This window comes from Schistocerca cancellata, chromosome 5 (genome assembly GCF_023864275.1).
Source record: "Schistocerca cancellata isolate TAMUIC-IGC-003103 chromosome 5, iqSchCanc2.1, whole genome shotgun sequence".
Lineage (NCBI taxonomy): Eukaryota > Metazoa > Arthropoda > Insecta > Orthoptera > Acrididae > Schistocerca > Schistocerca cancellata.
Window position 1 is genome coordinate 777145810 of NC_064630.1, and position 16308 is coordinate 777162117.

A 16308-nucleotide genomic window follows, 5' to 3' on the forward strand; every position below is an offset into this window, starting at 1 on the left:
GGCACGGGATACATGCGGACGTGCATTGTCCTGTTGGAACAGCAAGTTCCCTTGCCGGTCTAGGAATGGTAGAACGATGGGTTCGATGACGGTTTGGATGTACCGTGCACTATTCAGTGTCCCCTCGACGATCACCAGTGGTGTACGGCCAGTGTAGGAGATCGCTCCCCACACCATGATGCCGGGTGTTGGCCCTGTGTGCCTCGGTCGTATGCAGTCCTTATTGTGGCGCTCACCTGCACGGCGCCAAACACGCATACGACCATCATTGGCACCGAGGCAGAAGCGACTCTCATCGCTGAAGACGACACGTCTCCATTCGTCCCTCCATTCACGCCTGTCGCGACACCACTGGAGGCGGGCTGCACGATGTTGGGGCGTGAGCGGAAGACGGCCTAACGGTGTGCGGGACCGTAGCCCAGCTTCATGGAGACGGTTGCGAATGGTCCTCGCCGATACCGCAGGAGCAAAAGTGTCCCTAGTTTGCTGGGAAGTGGCGGTGCGGTCCCCTACGGCACTGCGTAGGATCCTACGGTCTTGGCGTGCATCCGTGCGTCGCTGCGGTCCGGTCCCAGGTCGACGGGCACGTGCACCTTCCGCCGACCACTGGCGACAACATCGATGTACTGTGGAAACCTCACGCCCCACGTGTTGAGCAATTCGGCGGTACGTCCACCCGGCCTCCCGCATGCCCACTATACGCCCTCGCTCAAAGTCCGTCAACTGCACATACGGTTCACGTCCACGCTGTCGCGGCATGCTACCAGTGTTAAAGACTGCGATGGAGCTCCGTATGCCACGGCAAACTGGCTGACACTGACGGCGGCGGTGCACAAATGCTGCGCAGCTAGCGCCATTCGACGGCCAACACCGCGGTTCCTGGTGTGTCCGCTGTGCCGTGCGTGTGATCATTGCTTGTACAGCCCTCTCGCAGTGTCCGGAGCAAGTATGGTGGGTCTGACACACCGGTGTCAATGTGTTCTTTTTTCCATTTCGAGGAGTGTATGTGGAACACAAAGCCTGGACATTCTGACATTGAATCCCACTTTCGTAACATGCGCTCCCCATTATAAATTTTTTGACTGGTAGCCGGCAATGGATTCATGTAAATAAATTGCCTCCAACATTCGAAGAAATATTATGTTCACGAACGAATATTTCACGGCAGTAGTTGTCTCGAACCAAGCTTCCATTGGGGAAACGCCAAGAAAGGCATTCCCCATGTCTCCGATAGCATCCGCCTTCTGTACACATCGGGGAAACCATGCTTCTCCACAGCTCGCTGAGCTACCTGACAGATGTCTTCATTTTTAATAAACAGTGTAATACAGTCCCAAAGGTACGAAATGTCGCGCTAAGATTGAACTTAAACGAAAGAAGGAAGATTGGTGTGAAGCACCAGCCCATTTAATCAATTTTTTTTCTCTTTACATTTCCTTGTGCGAACAACCTATAGCTCCCCCTCACAAGACTAGGTTCTGATGTGTGGATTTTTTTTATGAACAATATGTTATTCGCGCCGGCCATGGAAAACGACACTTTTGTGGCGCCTTGTATTGGAAAATGGTAAGTTCTAGTGGAGGCTGAGGGGACACAGTCTGATGCCACACCGGCGGATGGTGGTATGTTACCTCAATGTAAACCAGTGAAATGAATATTATAACTTGAAAAAAAACCTCATCGAGAGGCAATGAGTAATATTTTTAGTGGACGTCAGTATGTGACTAGGAAAAAAATGAACAAGCATAAAAAATATAACTTTTTTGAATATTAATGTAGAATGAAAGCATGTACAAGTTTTGGTCTTCTATTCTGTCGTAATATAATGAAGACGGTATGTTATTGCCAGCAGTAATTGTCTTTTAAAGAAAATATAAGAGAACAAATTGAATAGTGGTGTTTTAAAGCAAACACATTCCATCTTTATAATGTTTGTTATCTTATTGGAGAGCACTTCTGGAATTACTTTGTGTCGTTCTTTTCCAGACGTTATTCGAAAAACGAATAATAATATCTCTTACCTAGCGATATCGATCAGAGAGATTAAATTAATGAGACAGAGGTGGTATCACGTCGTCCCAGTTTCTCATTTTCCTTTCTTGTGGTGACCTGGAGCCTAGCCATAAACGCGAAATGGCAGAATCTCGTTTCGTAATATCATAAAATTTATTCGTAACGTAGATCTACATCTACATCTGGTGGGGGACCACCATCTACTCTGAAAATCACATTTAAGTGCCTGGCAGAGGGTTCATCGAACCACCTTCACAATTCTCTATTATTCCAATCTCGTATAGCGCACGGAAAGAATGAACACCCACATTTTTCCGTACGAGCTCTGATTTCCCTTATTTTATCGTGGTGATCGTTCCTCCCTATGTAGGTCGGTGTGAACAAAATATTTTCGCATTCGGAGGAGAAGTTGGTGATTGGAATTTCGTGAGAAGATTCCGTCGCAACCAAAGACGCCTTTCTTTTAATGTTTTCCAGCCCAAATCCTGTATCATTTCTGTGACCCTCTCTCGCATATTTCCGATAATACAAAACGTGCTGCCTTTCTTTCAACTTTTTCGATGTACTCCGTCAGTCCTACCTGCTAAGGATCCCCCACCGCGCAGCAGTATTCCAAAGGAGGACCGACAAGCATAGTGTAGGCAGTCTCCTTAGTGGGTCTGTTACATTTTCTAAGTGTCCTGCCAATGAAATGCAGTCTTTGGTTAGCCTTCCCCGCAACATTTTCTATGTGTTCTTTTCAACTTAAGTTGTTCGTAATTGTAATACCTAGGTGTTTAGTTGAATTTACGACTTTTAGATTGGACTGATTTATCGTGTAACCAAAGATTAACGAGTTCCTTTTAGTACTCATGTGGATGTCCTCACACTTTTCGTTATTTAGGGTCAACTGCCACTTTTCGCACCATTCAGATATCTTTTCTAAATCGTTTTGCAGTTTGTTTTGATCTTCTGATGACTTTATTATTCGATAAACGACAGCGTCATCTGCAAACAAAAGAAGACGGCTGCTCAGATTGTCTCCCAAATCGTTTATATAGATAAGGAGAAGCAAAGGGCCTATAACACTACCTTGGGGAATGCCTGAAATCACTTCTGTTTTACTCGATGACTTTCCGTCAATTACTACGAACTGTGACCTCTCTGACAGGAAATCGCAAATCCAGTTACATAACTGAGACGATATTCCATAAGCACGCAATTTTACTACGAGTCGCTTGTGTGGTACAGTGTCAAAAGCCATCCGGAAATCCAGGAATACGGAATCGATCTGAAATCCCTTGTCAATAGCACTCAGCACTTCATGTGAATAAAGAGCTCGTTGTGTTTCACAGGAACGATATTTTCTAAACCCATGTTGACTGTGTGTCAATGGACAGTTTTCTTCGAGGTAATTCATAATGTTTGAACACAATATATGTTCTAAAATGCTGCTACATATCGACGTTAACGATATGGGCCTGTAATTTAGTGGATTACTCCTACTACCTTTCTTGAATATTGGTGTGACCTGTGCAACTTTCCAGTCATTGGGTACGGATCTTTCGTCGAGAGAACGGTTGTATATGATGGTTAAATATGGAGCTAATGCATCAGCATACTCCGAAAGGAACCTAATTGGTATACAGTCTGGACTAGAAGATTTGCTTTTATTAAGTGATTTAAGTTGCCTACTCCCAGTATATTTACTTCTACGTAGATCTAGTTACATTTGTAAATGAAACAAATAATGGCGTATTCGTTCAGTGAAAGACAAGAGAAATATTCATTAGTTTCCGCTGCAGAGTGAAAATCTCATTCTGGAAACATCCCCCAGGCTGTGGCTAAGCCATGTCTCCGCAATATCCTTTCTTTCAGGAGTGCTAGTTCTGCTAGGTTCGCAGGAGAGCTTCTGTAAAGTTTGGAAGGTAGGAGACGAGGTACTGGCAGAAGTAAAGCTGTGAGTACTGGGCGTGAGTCGTGCTTCGGTAGCTCAGTTGGTAGAGCACTTGCCCGCGAAAGGCAAAGGTCCCGAGTTCGAGTCTCGGTCGGGCACACAGTTTTAATCTGCCAGGAAGTTTCATATCAGCGCACACTCCGCTGCAGAGTGAAAATCTCATTCTGGAAACATCCCCCAGGCTGTGGCTAAGCCATGTCTCCGCAATATCCTTTCTTTCAGGAGTGCTAGTTCTGCTAGGTTCGCAGGAGAGCTTCTGTAAAGTTTGGAAGGTAGGAGACGAGGTACTGGCAGAAGTGAAGCTGTGAGTACTGGGCGTGAGTCGTGCTTCGGTAGCTCAGTTGGTAGAGCACTTGCCCGCGAAAGGCAAAGGTCCCGAGTTCGAGTCTCGGTCGGGCACACAGTTTTAATCTGCCAGGAAGTTTCATATCAGCGCACACTCCGCTGCAGAGTGAAAATCTCATTCTGGAAACATCCCCCAGGCTGTGGCTAAGCCATGTCTCTGCAATATCCTTTCTTTCAGGAGTGCTAGTTCTGCTAGGTTCGCAGGAGAGCTTCTGTAAAGTTTGGAAGGTAGGAGACGAGGTACTGGCAGAAGTAAAGCTGTGAGTACTGGGCGTGAGTCGTGCTTCGGTAGCTCAGTTGGTAGAGCACTTGCCCGCGAAAGGCAAAGGTCCCGAGTTCGAGTCTCGGTCGGGCACACAGTTTTAATCTGCCAGGAAGTTTCATTCATTAGTGTTATTCTTCTTCTTGTCTTTCTATTCCGCGCCCGATGCGTAGCGGCCAGCTTCTAGTTTCTGGAATATCCTTTGGCGTTTTGTCTCGGCGACAAGTGTTAGGACATTAACTCTAACTGCAGTTAGCGAGTACTTTACCTGCTCCTCGCAACGTTCCTTCAACGACAAGATTATTACAGAAGAAGCAAAAACTCGGATGGGGCAAGGATGGAGAAGGAAATCTGTCGTCCTTTCAGAGAAACCATCCCGGCATTCAGTATGTTTTAAGTGCAGAGGCGTAATACTTGGTGGCTCTCTCGCAATTAGGAAACATCTTGAAATAACCGGACGAAAAATTGACGTTAGAAACGACATTATAAGGTGTCTGACTGGAACAGCTGGGGAAGTAGAAGCAGCGACTTAACGGCATCAACACAATCCGTCGTGTATTTTGTTGCTGAATTATGAGTTTCTGTGCCGGTTAGAAGGATATGTCTCAGGAAGAATGATGTCCAGCTAAACGACACAGTGAGTATTGTCACTGCCATGCTGATACCAGCCCAGCTGGCTGCTGTCGTGACCTTTTCTGGTGCAGCACCACCAGATCTCAGTCAAGGGTCAGTGGGCCGGGAAACTGAGTAATCCAACGGCTCAAATCCTATCATCAAAGTTGTCTTTTACATTCCATATACTACACACATCAAAAAAATTATTACAACACTCCGGTCCCCAGAACTCCTGACGATATTGTATCACAGTCCCTTTGCCTGTTGAGAGAGATGTCAGTAAACCCGGTCAAAGATGTAAACAACCACGCATGAGCAGCGCCTATTTGACGGAGGGTATCCGACAGCCGGTCAGTTCCAGTGACTCCACCAGGAAGGAGGTACACAGCTCATGTTGTCTGTAGTTCAGCCACACCTAGACGGTCAATACCGCGGTTCGTTCGCTGACATGCAGGGTCCATGAATTAATGAGGTTGTCTCCATACGAGACTCGTCCGACCGGGCAACATGTTTCATCAACAGACCAATGTCGGTGTTGACGGATCCAGGGCGAGTCGTAAAGCTACGTGTCGTGCAGTCATCAAGGGTACACGAGTGGTCGTTCGGCTCCGAAGCCCACATCGATGATGTTTCGTTGAAAGGTTCGCACGCGGATACTTGTTGATGGCCCAGCGTTGAAATCTGTAGCAATTTCGGAACAGTGAGTTTTGCACGAGGCGGGATTTTCTAAGCACCAAATTTAATTTGCAAAAACTGGCAACAAGAGCTGCAACCCTCTACAAGATGACTGCATTACACCAGCTATTTAAGACTGCAGCGAAGAAACGACTATGTGCTCCCTGCCGCCGTTGGATAAGCAGCTGCAGCAGCAAGTCGTATACTCCTAGCTCACTCATTTGTTACATAGTTTAATTCTTAATTTCTTTGCGTGTTTTTGGTACTTGCATTGTTTAATTCATAAATTTCGGGCGTATTATAGTATTTGAGAGTTGTAGCATCGCGTTTTAGTACCTGAATAGTGTAAATTCGCGTAGTCGTCTGTCATCTGTTTTTGTTTTGAACGGCCAGTGTCGGTTCGTCACAGTCAGTGTGCTCCCTGCCGCCGTTGGATAAGCAGCTGCAGCAGCAAGTCGTATACTCCTAGCTCACTCATTTGTTACATAGTTTAATTCTTAATTTCTTTGCGTGTTTTTGGTACTTGCATTGTTTAATTCATAAATTTCGGGCGTATTATAGTATTTGAGAGTTGTAGCATCGCGTTTTAGTACCTGAATAGTGTAAATTCGCGTAGTCGTCTGTCATCTGTTTTTGTTTTGAACGGCCAGTGTCGGTTCGTCACAGTCAGTGTGCTCCCTGCCGCCGTTGGATAAGCAGCTGCAGCAGCAAGTCGTATACTCCTAGCTCACTCATTTGTTACATAGTTTAATTCTTAATTTCTTTGCGTGTTTTTGGTACTTGCATTGTTTAATTCATAAATTTCGTGCGTATTATAGTATTTGAGAGTTGTAGCATCGCGTTTTAGTACTCGAATAGTGTTAAATCGCGTAGTCTCCTTCCGCCGCTGAGCAGTGTGTCAGCAGTGCACAAGTGTCAGCATTACTGCATTTACTAGGCAATCTTGTATTTTAATAACCGTTTCAATTTTGTGTCGTTTTGTTTGCGCTCTCTGTAGATTAGTTCAGACTTTCTTTGCACAACAGTCTTTAGCATGGACAGGGACTGCAACTGCTGTGTTCGGATGCAGGCTGAGTTGGCATCCCTTCGCTCCCAGCTTCAGGCAGTGTTGGCTTCGGTCACACAGCTTGAGGCTGTTGCCAATGGGCATCACTGTGGGGGTCCGGATGGGGGTTTGTCGGGGACGGCCAGCTCGTCCCACGCATCCCCCGATCGGACTACGACTGTGGTTGCCCGGGATACTGCCCGCATTGAGGCTGATCCCTCACCTGTGGTAGAGTGGGAGGTCGTCTCAAGGTGTGGCAGGGGGCGAAAGACATTCCGGAGGGCTGAACGGAAGGCCTCTCCAGTTTGTCTGACGAACCGGTTTCAGGCTCTGTCTCAGGCTGATACTGATCTTCGGCCTGACATCGCTGCTTGTCCTGTTCCAGAGGTTGCCCCTCAGTCTGCAAGATCCGGGCAGTCGCAGAGGGTGGGCTTACTGGTAGTTGGGAGCTCCAACGTCAGGCGCGTAATGGGGCCCCTTAGGGATATGGCAGCAAGGGAGGGGAAGAAAACCAAAGTGCACTCCGTGTGCATACCGGGGGGAGTCATTCCAGATGTGGAAAGGGTCCTTCCGGATGCCATGAAGGGTACAGGGTGCATCCATCTGCAGGTGGTCGCTCATGTCGGCACCAATGATGTGTGTCGCTATGGATCGGAGGAAATCCTCTCTGGCTTCCGGCGGCTATCTGATTTGGTGAAGACTGCCAGTCTCGCTAGCGGGATTAAAGCAGAGCTCACCATCTGCAGCATCGTCGACAGGACTGACTGCGGACCTTTGGTACAGAGCCGAGTGGAGGGTCTGAATCAGAGGCTGAGACGGTTCTGCGACCGTGTGGGCTGCAGATTCCTCGACTTGCGCCATAGGGTGGTGGGGTTTCGGGTTCCGCTGGATAGGTCAGGAGTCCACTACACGCAACAAGCGGCTACACGGGTAGCAGGGGTTGTGTGGCGTGGGCTGGGCGGTTTTTTAGGTTATATGGCCTCGGGCAAGTGCAGAAAGGGCAACAGCCTCAACGGGTGCGGGGCAAAGTCAGGACATGTGGGGACCAAGCAGCAATCGGTATTGTAATTGTAAACTGTCGAAGCTGCGTTGGTAAAGTACCGGAACTTCAAGCGCTGATAGAAAGCACCGAAGCAGAAATCGTTATAGGTACAGAAAGCTGGCTGAAGCCAGAGATAAATTCTGCCGAAATTTTTACAAAGGCACAGACGGTGTTTAGAAAGGATAGATTGCATGCAACCGGTGGTGGAGTGTTCGTCGCTGTTAATAGTAGTTTATCCTGTAGTGAAGTAGAAGTGGATAGTTCCTGTGAATTATTATGGGTGGAGGTTACACTCAACAACCGAGCTAGGTTAATAATTGGCTCCTTTTACCGACCCCCCGACTCAGCAGCATTAGTGGCAGAACAACTGAGAGAAAATTTGGAATACATTTCACATAAATTTTCTCAGCATGTTATGGTCTTAGGTGGAGATTTCAATTTACCAGATATAGGCTGGGACACTCAGATGTTTAGGACGGGTGGTAGGGACAGAGCATCGAGTGACATTATACTGAGTGCACTATCCGAAAATTACCTCGAGCAATTAAACAGAGAACCGACTCGTGGAGATAACATCTTGGACCTACTGATAACAAACAGACCCGAACTTTTCGACTCTGTAAGTGCAGAACAGGGACTCAGTGATCATAAAGCCGTTGCAGCATCCCTGAATATGGTAGTTAATAGGAATATAAAAAAAGGGAGGAAGGTTTATCTGTTTAGCAAGAGTAATAGAAGGCAGATTTCAGACTACCTAACAGATCAAAATGAAAATTTCTGTTTCGACACTGACAATGTTGAGTGTTTATGGAAAAAGTTCAAGGCAATCGTAAAATGCGTTTTAGACAGGTACGTGCCGAGTAAAACTGTGAGGGACGGGAAAAACCCACCGTGGTACAACAACAAAGTTAGGAAACTACTGCGAAAGCAAAGAGAGCTTCACTCCAAGTTTAAACGCAGCCAAAACCTCTCAGACAAACAGAAGCTAAACGATGTCAAAGTTAGCGTAAGGAGGGCTATGCGTGAAGCGTTCAGTGAATTCGAAAGTAAAATACTAGGTACCGACTTGACAGAAAATCCTAGGAAGTTCTGGTCTTACGTTAAATCAGTAAGTGGCTCGAAACATCATGTCCAGACACTCCGGGATGATGATGGCATTGAAACAGAGGATGACAAGCGTAAAGCTGAAATACTAAACACCTTTTTCCAAAGCTGTTTCACAGAGGAAGACCGCACTGCAGTTCCTTCTCTAAATCCTCGCACCAACGAAAAAATGGCACACATCGAAATAAGTGTCCAAGGAATAGAAAAGCAACTAGAATCACTCAACAGAGGGAAGTCCACTGGACCTGACGGGATACCAATTCGATTCTACACAGAGTACGCGAAAGAACTTGCCCCCCTTCTAACAGCCGTGTACCGCAAGTCTCTAGAGGAACGTAAGGTTCCAAATGATTGGAAAAGAGCACAGGTAGTCCCAGTCTTCAAGAAGGGTCGTCGAGCAGATGCGCAAAACTATAGACCTATATCTCTGACGTCGATCTGTTGTAGAATTTTAGAACATGTGTTTTGCTCGAGTATCATGTCGTTTTTGGAAACTCAGAACGTACTATGTAGGAATCAACATGGATTCCGGAAACAGCGATCGTGTGAAACCCAACTCGCTTTATTTGTTCATGAGACCCAGAAAATATTAGATACAGGCTCCCAGGTAGATGCTATTTTTCTTGACTTCCGGAAGGCGTTCGATACGGTTCCGCACTGTCGCCTGATAAACAAAGTAAGAGCCTACGGAATATCAGACCAGCTGTGTGGCTGGATTGAAGAGTTTTTAGCAAACAGAACACAGCATGTTGTTATCAACGGAGAGACGTCTACAGACATTAAAGTAACCTCTGGCGTGCCACAGGGGAGTGTTATGGGACCATTGCTTTTCACAATATATATAAATGACCTAGTAGATAGTGTCGGAAGTTCCATGCGGCTTTTCGCGGATGATGCTGTAGTATACAGAGAAGTTGCAGCATTAGAAAATTGTAGCGAAATGCAGGAAGATCTGCAGCGGATAGGCACTTGGTGCAGGGAGTGGCAACTGACCCTTAACATAGACAAATGTAATGTATTGCGAATACATAGAAAGAAGGATCCTTTATTGTATGATTATATGATAGCGGAACAAACACTGGTAGCAGTTACTTCTGTAAAATATCTGGGAGTATGCGTGCGGAACGATTTGAAGTGGAATGATCATATAAAATTAATTGTTGGTAAGGCGGGTACCAGGTTGAGATTCATTGGGAGAGTCCTTAGAAAATGTGGTCCATGAACAAAGGAGGTGGCTTACAAAACACTCGTTCGACCTATACTTGAGTATTGCTCATCAGTGTGGGATCCGTACCAGATCGGGTTGACGGAGGAGATAGAGAAGATCCAAAGAAGAGCGGCGCGTTTCGTCACAGGGTTATTTGGTAACCGTGAAGCGTTACGGAGATGTTTAACAAACTCAAGTGGCAGACTCTGCAAGAGAGGCGCTCTGCATCGCGGTGTAGCTTGCTCGCCAGGTTTCGAGAGGGTGCGTTTCTGGATGAGGTATCGAATATATTGCTTCCCCCTACTTATACCTCCCGAGGAGATCACGAATGTAAAATTAGAGAGATTAGAGCGCGCACAGAGGCTTTCAGACAGTCGTTCTTCCCGCGAACCATACGCGACTGGAACAGGAAAGGGAGGTAATGACAGTGGCACGTAAAGTGCCCTCCGCCAAACACCGTTGGGTGGCTTGCGGAGTATAAATGTAGATGTAGATGTAGATGTAGATGTGTTGCATTTACCTCGAAGTGAGAATAAAAGTCGTTCGCTCACGGACGGCGATGCCGCTTGACGTCACTTTCTGCCGTCCCGTTGGACCGCGCCAGACCTACCAGTCTGCTGTTGTTTTGAATGCGGCTTTCGCTGTACGGCAGGAGAGAGGGCAAAGACTTATGGCCCAGTGTTTCACGTTTGGCTGGTGTTGGCACTGCAGCCGCCCACCTGTTGCCGCGTTACGTCACAGCTGCGTGCCGAAAGGGCGTGGCACTCCAGCCGCGCCGGACCAACACCGACTCAAAGGAAGGCCTCGGCGCTTGTTCGTGACGTCACGTCAGCTAGGCACGGCGAACGCCAGGTCTGCTGCAGGCATACTCATAATTGTGGTGTCTCCCTCTCGGACTGGAAAATGTGAAACTATTGGCGGTAGTTGACCAATACACATTGTTCTGAGAGGCTCAAATGGCTCTGAGCTCTATGCGACTTAACTTCTAAGGTCATCAGTCGCCTAGAACTTAGAACTAATTAAACCTAACTAACCTAAGGACATCACATACATCCATGCCCGAGGCAGGATTCGAACCTGCGACCGTAGCGGTCGCTCGGTTCCGGACTGTAGCGCCTAGAACCGCACGGCCACTCCGGCCGGCTGTTCTGAGAGATTTCTGCAATCAATTAATTGTGCAATTCATTACACTTCGTAACAAATACTGTACTCCTGAACTTAAATTTCCACCTGTTTTAAGGATTGAGACACAAAAACAACTTCATGTACTTATTTGTACATCTGAGGAAGTTACGTTTGTATTGGGCTGCTTTTACAAGAAACTGAACATATTGGTGCTCTTCCTTAAGTATCTTGGTTGACTATGGGGTGAGGAGTACTGAATGTTAATGAAATATCTTGCGATTGTACACGTTGGGGGAGGGGGTGGGGGACAGAACAAGAAGCAAAAGAGATACTTGTTTTATCAAATAAAATTTTACTATCTTATAAAGTTTCTCCTTTCAGTTGCAAGATGGGAATATTTATCTTTTCTAATGTGCATTTTTAAAATAGTTTAAGCTGAGCAGTATTTTCGATGTATGAAGCTATTTTGTTTCCTGTTTAGAATTCCTTTCGTTGATAACGACTGTAATCTAATGACTGGCAACAGTTGGACATTTACACATGTAATTTAGTTCACATTTCCAGTGACGATGTCAAACGAAAATAAATAAATAAATAAAAGAAACGAGTTCATTGTAAGGGGGTTGGGATAAGTTTCGATAACAAAATGGATCAAGTAAATATAGTTACTTGAATGTAAAATTTCCGAAGCTTGCAATGGGGCAAAGCATCTTCTCATATTGATCTACGCTTGTTTCGACAGGATTCAGTAATACAGAACTATAATCTTCATTTGTAGCTTTACGATAGTAAGAAAATCTTTCATCTAAATAAAACTGCAGAATCCAAAACAATACCAAACATTTTGTCCCAAAATAAGAGATTTATAGTGATAAGCGCGCCCAGGCTTTCTGCCTGCAACAGACCTGGCGTTCGCCGTGCCTAGCTGACGTGACGTCACGAACGAGTGCCGAGGCCTTCCTTGGAGTCGGTGTTGGCCGGACCCCGTGCGTGGCGGCGCCGGCAAAGCCAGTGGTCGCAGTCAGCGGGAGCGGACTGCTGTGTGGTGCGGTGTAACCGGCGCACCTCTCAAAATGCACGCATATACCAGGTCGCCCCACAGCGTCTGATGCAGACGGTTAACAAAGCTCTGAGCATACGGGATAGGTTCCGAGATACGTGCGTGACTCGAAGGCTTCTTAAGTAATAGAACCCAGCACGTTGTCCTCGACAGCGAGTGTGCATCAGAGACAACGTTGTCGCCACGAGAGTCCCAGGGAAGTGTAATAGGACCGCTCTTATTCTGTACATACACTCCTGGAAATTGAAATAAGAACACCGTGAATTCATTGTCCCAGGAAGGGGAAACTTTATTGACACATTCCTGGGGTCAGATACATCACATGATCACACTGACAGAACCACAGGCACATAGACACAGGCAACAATGTCCGCACTAGTACAGTGTATATCCACCTTTCGCAGCAATGCAGGCTGATATTCTCCCATGGAGACGATCGTAGAGATGCTGGATGTAGTCCTGTGGAACGGCTTGCCATGCCATTTCCACCTGGCGCCTCAGTTGGACCAGCGTTCGTGCTGGACGTGCAGACCGCGTGAGACGACGCTTCATCCAGTCCCAAACATGCTCAATGGGGGACAGATCCGGAGATCTTGCTGGCCAGGGTAGTTGACTTACACCTTCTAGAGCACGTTGGGTGGCACGGGATACATGCGGACGTGCATTGTCCTGTTGGAACAGCAAGTTCCCTTGCCGGTCTAGGAATGGTAGAACGATGGGTTAGATGACGGTTTGGATGTACCGTGCACTATTCAGTGTCCCCTCGACGATCACCAGTGGTGTACGGCCAGTGTAGGAGATCGCTCCCCACACCATGATGCCGGGTATTGGCCCTGTGTGCCTCGATCGTGTGCAGTCCTGATTGTGGCGCTCACCTGCACGGCGCCAAACACGCATACGACCATTATTGGCACCAAGGCAGAAGCGACTCTCATCGCTGAAGACGACACGTCTCCATTCGTCCCTCCATTCACGCCTGTCGCGACACCACTGGAGGCGGGCTGCACGATGTTGGGGCGTGAGCGGAAGACGGCCTAACGGTGTGCGGGACCGTAGCCCAGCTTCATGGAGATGGTTGCGAATGGTCCTCGCCGATACCCCAGGAGCAACAGTGTCCCTAATTTGCTGGGAAGTGGCGGTGCGGTCCCCTACGGCACTGCGTAGGATCCTACGGTCTTGGCGTGCATCCGTGCGTCGCTGCGGTCCGGTCCCAGGTCGACGGGCACGTGCACCTTCCGCCGACCACTGGCGACAACATCGATGTACTGTGGAGACCTGACGCCCCACGTGTTGAGCAATTCGGCGGTACGTCCACCCGGCCTCCCGCATGCCCACTATACGCCCTCGCTCAAAGTCCGTCAACTGCACATACGGTTCACGTCCACGCTGTCGCGGCATGCTACCAGTGTTAAAGACTGCGATGGAGCTCCGTATGCCACGGCAAACTGGATGACACTGACGGCGGCGGTGCACAAATGCTGCGCAGCTAGCGCCATTCGACGGCCAACACCGCGGTTCCTGGTGTGTCCGCTGTGCCGTGCGTGTGATCATTTGATCATTGCTTGTACAGCCCTCTCGCAGTGTCCGGAGCAAGTATGGTGTGTCTGACACACCGGTGTCAATGTGTTCTTTTTTCCATTTCCAGGAGTGTACATTAATGATCGACGGACGGGGGGGCCAGCAATCTCATGATGACGCTGTAGTATACAGCAAAGTATCGCAGCTCAGTGGCCTTAGAAGGCAGTCACCTCCATTAAAAATCAAGTCATAACGTTGGGAAGACATATGAGATGGAACGAGCATATAAGTACGATAGTGAATGGCCGACTTCGGTTTATTGGGAGAATTTTAGGAAAGTGTAACTCATCTATGAAGGAGAGCGCTTACAGAACACTTGTGCGTCCGATTCTTGGGTATTGCTGGAGTGTTTGGGATCCTCACCAGGTCGCATTGAAGGGGGACTTGGAAGCAATACAGAGACATCAAACTTACTGGCAGATTAAAACTGTGTGCCCGACCGAGACTCGAACTCGGGACCTTTGCCTTTCGCGGGCAAGTGCTCTACCATCTGAGCTACCCAAGCACGACTCACGACCGGTCTCACAGCTTTACTTCTGCCTGTATCTCGTCTCCTACCTTCCAAACTTTACAGAAGGTCTCCTGCGAAGGAGAGACCGAGCGTGAGTCATGCTTCGGTAGCTCAGTTGGTAGAGCACTTGCCCGCGAAAGGCAAAGGTCCCGAGTTCGAGTCTCGGTCAGGCACACAGTTTTAATCTGCCAGGAAGTTTCATATCAGCGCACACTCCGCTGCAGAGTGAAAATCTCATTCTGAAAATACAGAGACATGTTGCTAAGTTTGTTACCGGCAGGTTTGAACAACACACGAGCATTACCAAGACGGTAAGTGAACTGAATAGGGAAGTGCTAGTGCGAAGGTGGCGTTCTTTTCGCGAAATTCTACTGAGAAAATTTAGAGAATAGGCATTTCAAGCTGACTGCAGAAAGTTGTTATTGCCACCGACGTACAGTCGCGAAGGTCTGCGAAGAGAAGGTAACAGAAATTATGACTCGTTCTACATCTACATCTACATCCATACTCCGCAAGCCACCTGAAGGTGTGTGGCGGAGGGTACCCTGAGTACCTCTATCGGTTCTCCCTTCTATTCCAGTCTCGTATTGTTCGTGGAAAGAAGGATTGTCGGTATGCTTCTGTGTGGGCTCTAATCTCTCTGATTTTATCCCCATGGTCTCTTCGCGAGATGTACGTAGGAGGGAGCAATATACTGCTTGACTCTTCGGTGAAGGTATGTTCTCGAAACTTCAACAAAAGCCCGTACCGAGCTACTGAGCGTCTCTCCTGCAGAGTCTTCCACTGGAGTTTATCTATCATCTCCGTAACGCTTTCGCGATTACTAAATGATCCTGTAACGAAGCGCGCTGCTCTCCGTTGGCAGGCAGGCAGTCGTCTTTCTCCTCGCTTCATTTGCGCGTGCAGCAGGGAAGGAAATGGGTAGTAGTGATACAAGGTACCCTCCGCCATACACCAGACAGTGGTTCGTGGAGTAAGTCTGCAGATGCAGACGTAGTCAAACTGTACGTCAAAACAAAGCTGTTTCTTAGTGCAGTTTACTGTTTCCATCTTTTTAGATAGGCAACTCAATTATGATGGCCCAGGAACTTGACGTTTGTACCACGATGCTCGAGCCAGTGTTCAGTGTTCGACAACAGATACTTTGCTCGGTTGTTTTAGTCGGGTTCGTCACTGATGCTTTTTGTATCTCTCCTCCACTACTATAATACTCTGCCGCACGTATGACATGCCACTTTCGTAAGGAATGCGATAAACACCCGGCTTTCGGAGACCTAGATCCTGCTTAATGTTATAAAGAATAATTTTTTATCTTTGCTGAAGTATGAGTATAAAATCAGAGAGATTAGAGCCCACACAGAGGCATACCGACAATCCTTCTTCCCACGAACAATACGAGACTGGAATAGAAGGGAGAACCGATAGAGGTACTGAAGGTACCCTCCGCCACACACCGTCAGGTGGCTTGCGGAGTATGGATGTAGATGTAGATGTAGATGTAAGTGAAATACATCGGAAGCCACGTTCTACCGGCCTTTCCGAATATTGCGCCAGCATAACTTAGGTGAGGATATCTTGGCTTCTCTTCCTCTTGTAACTGTGACATAAAGTCACCCAGGAAGAATGCACCTATGCTGCAAATTAATGTGAGTGCAGCAAAATTGTTGATTTGGTTGCCATTGAAACGCCAATAGTTAAAAATCCAGTGACTTTATTAGACCCGTTTCGGGAGACACCCATCATTACGTAGTCATGATCATCTAGGTATTCAGATGCATAAAACATGTTGT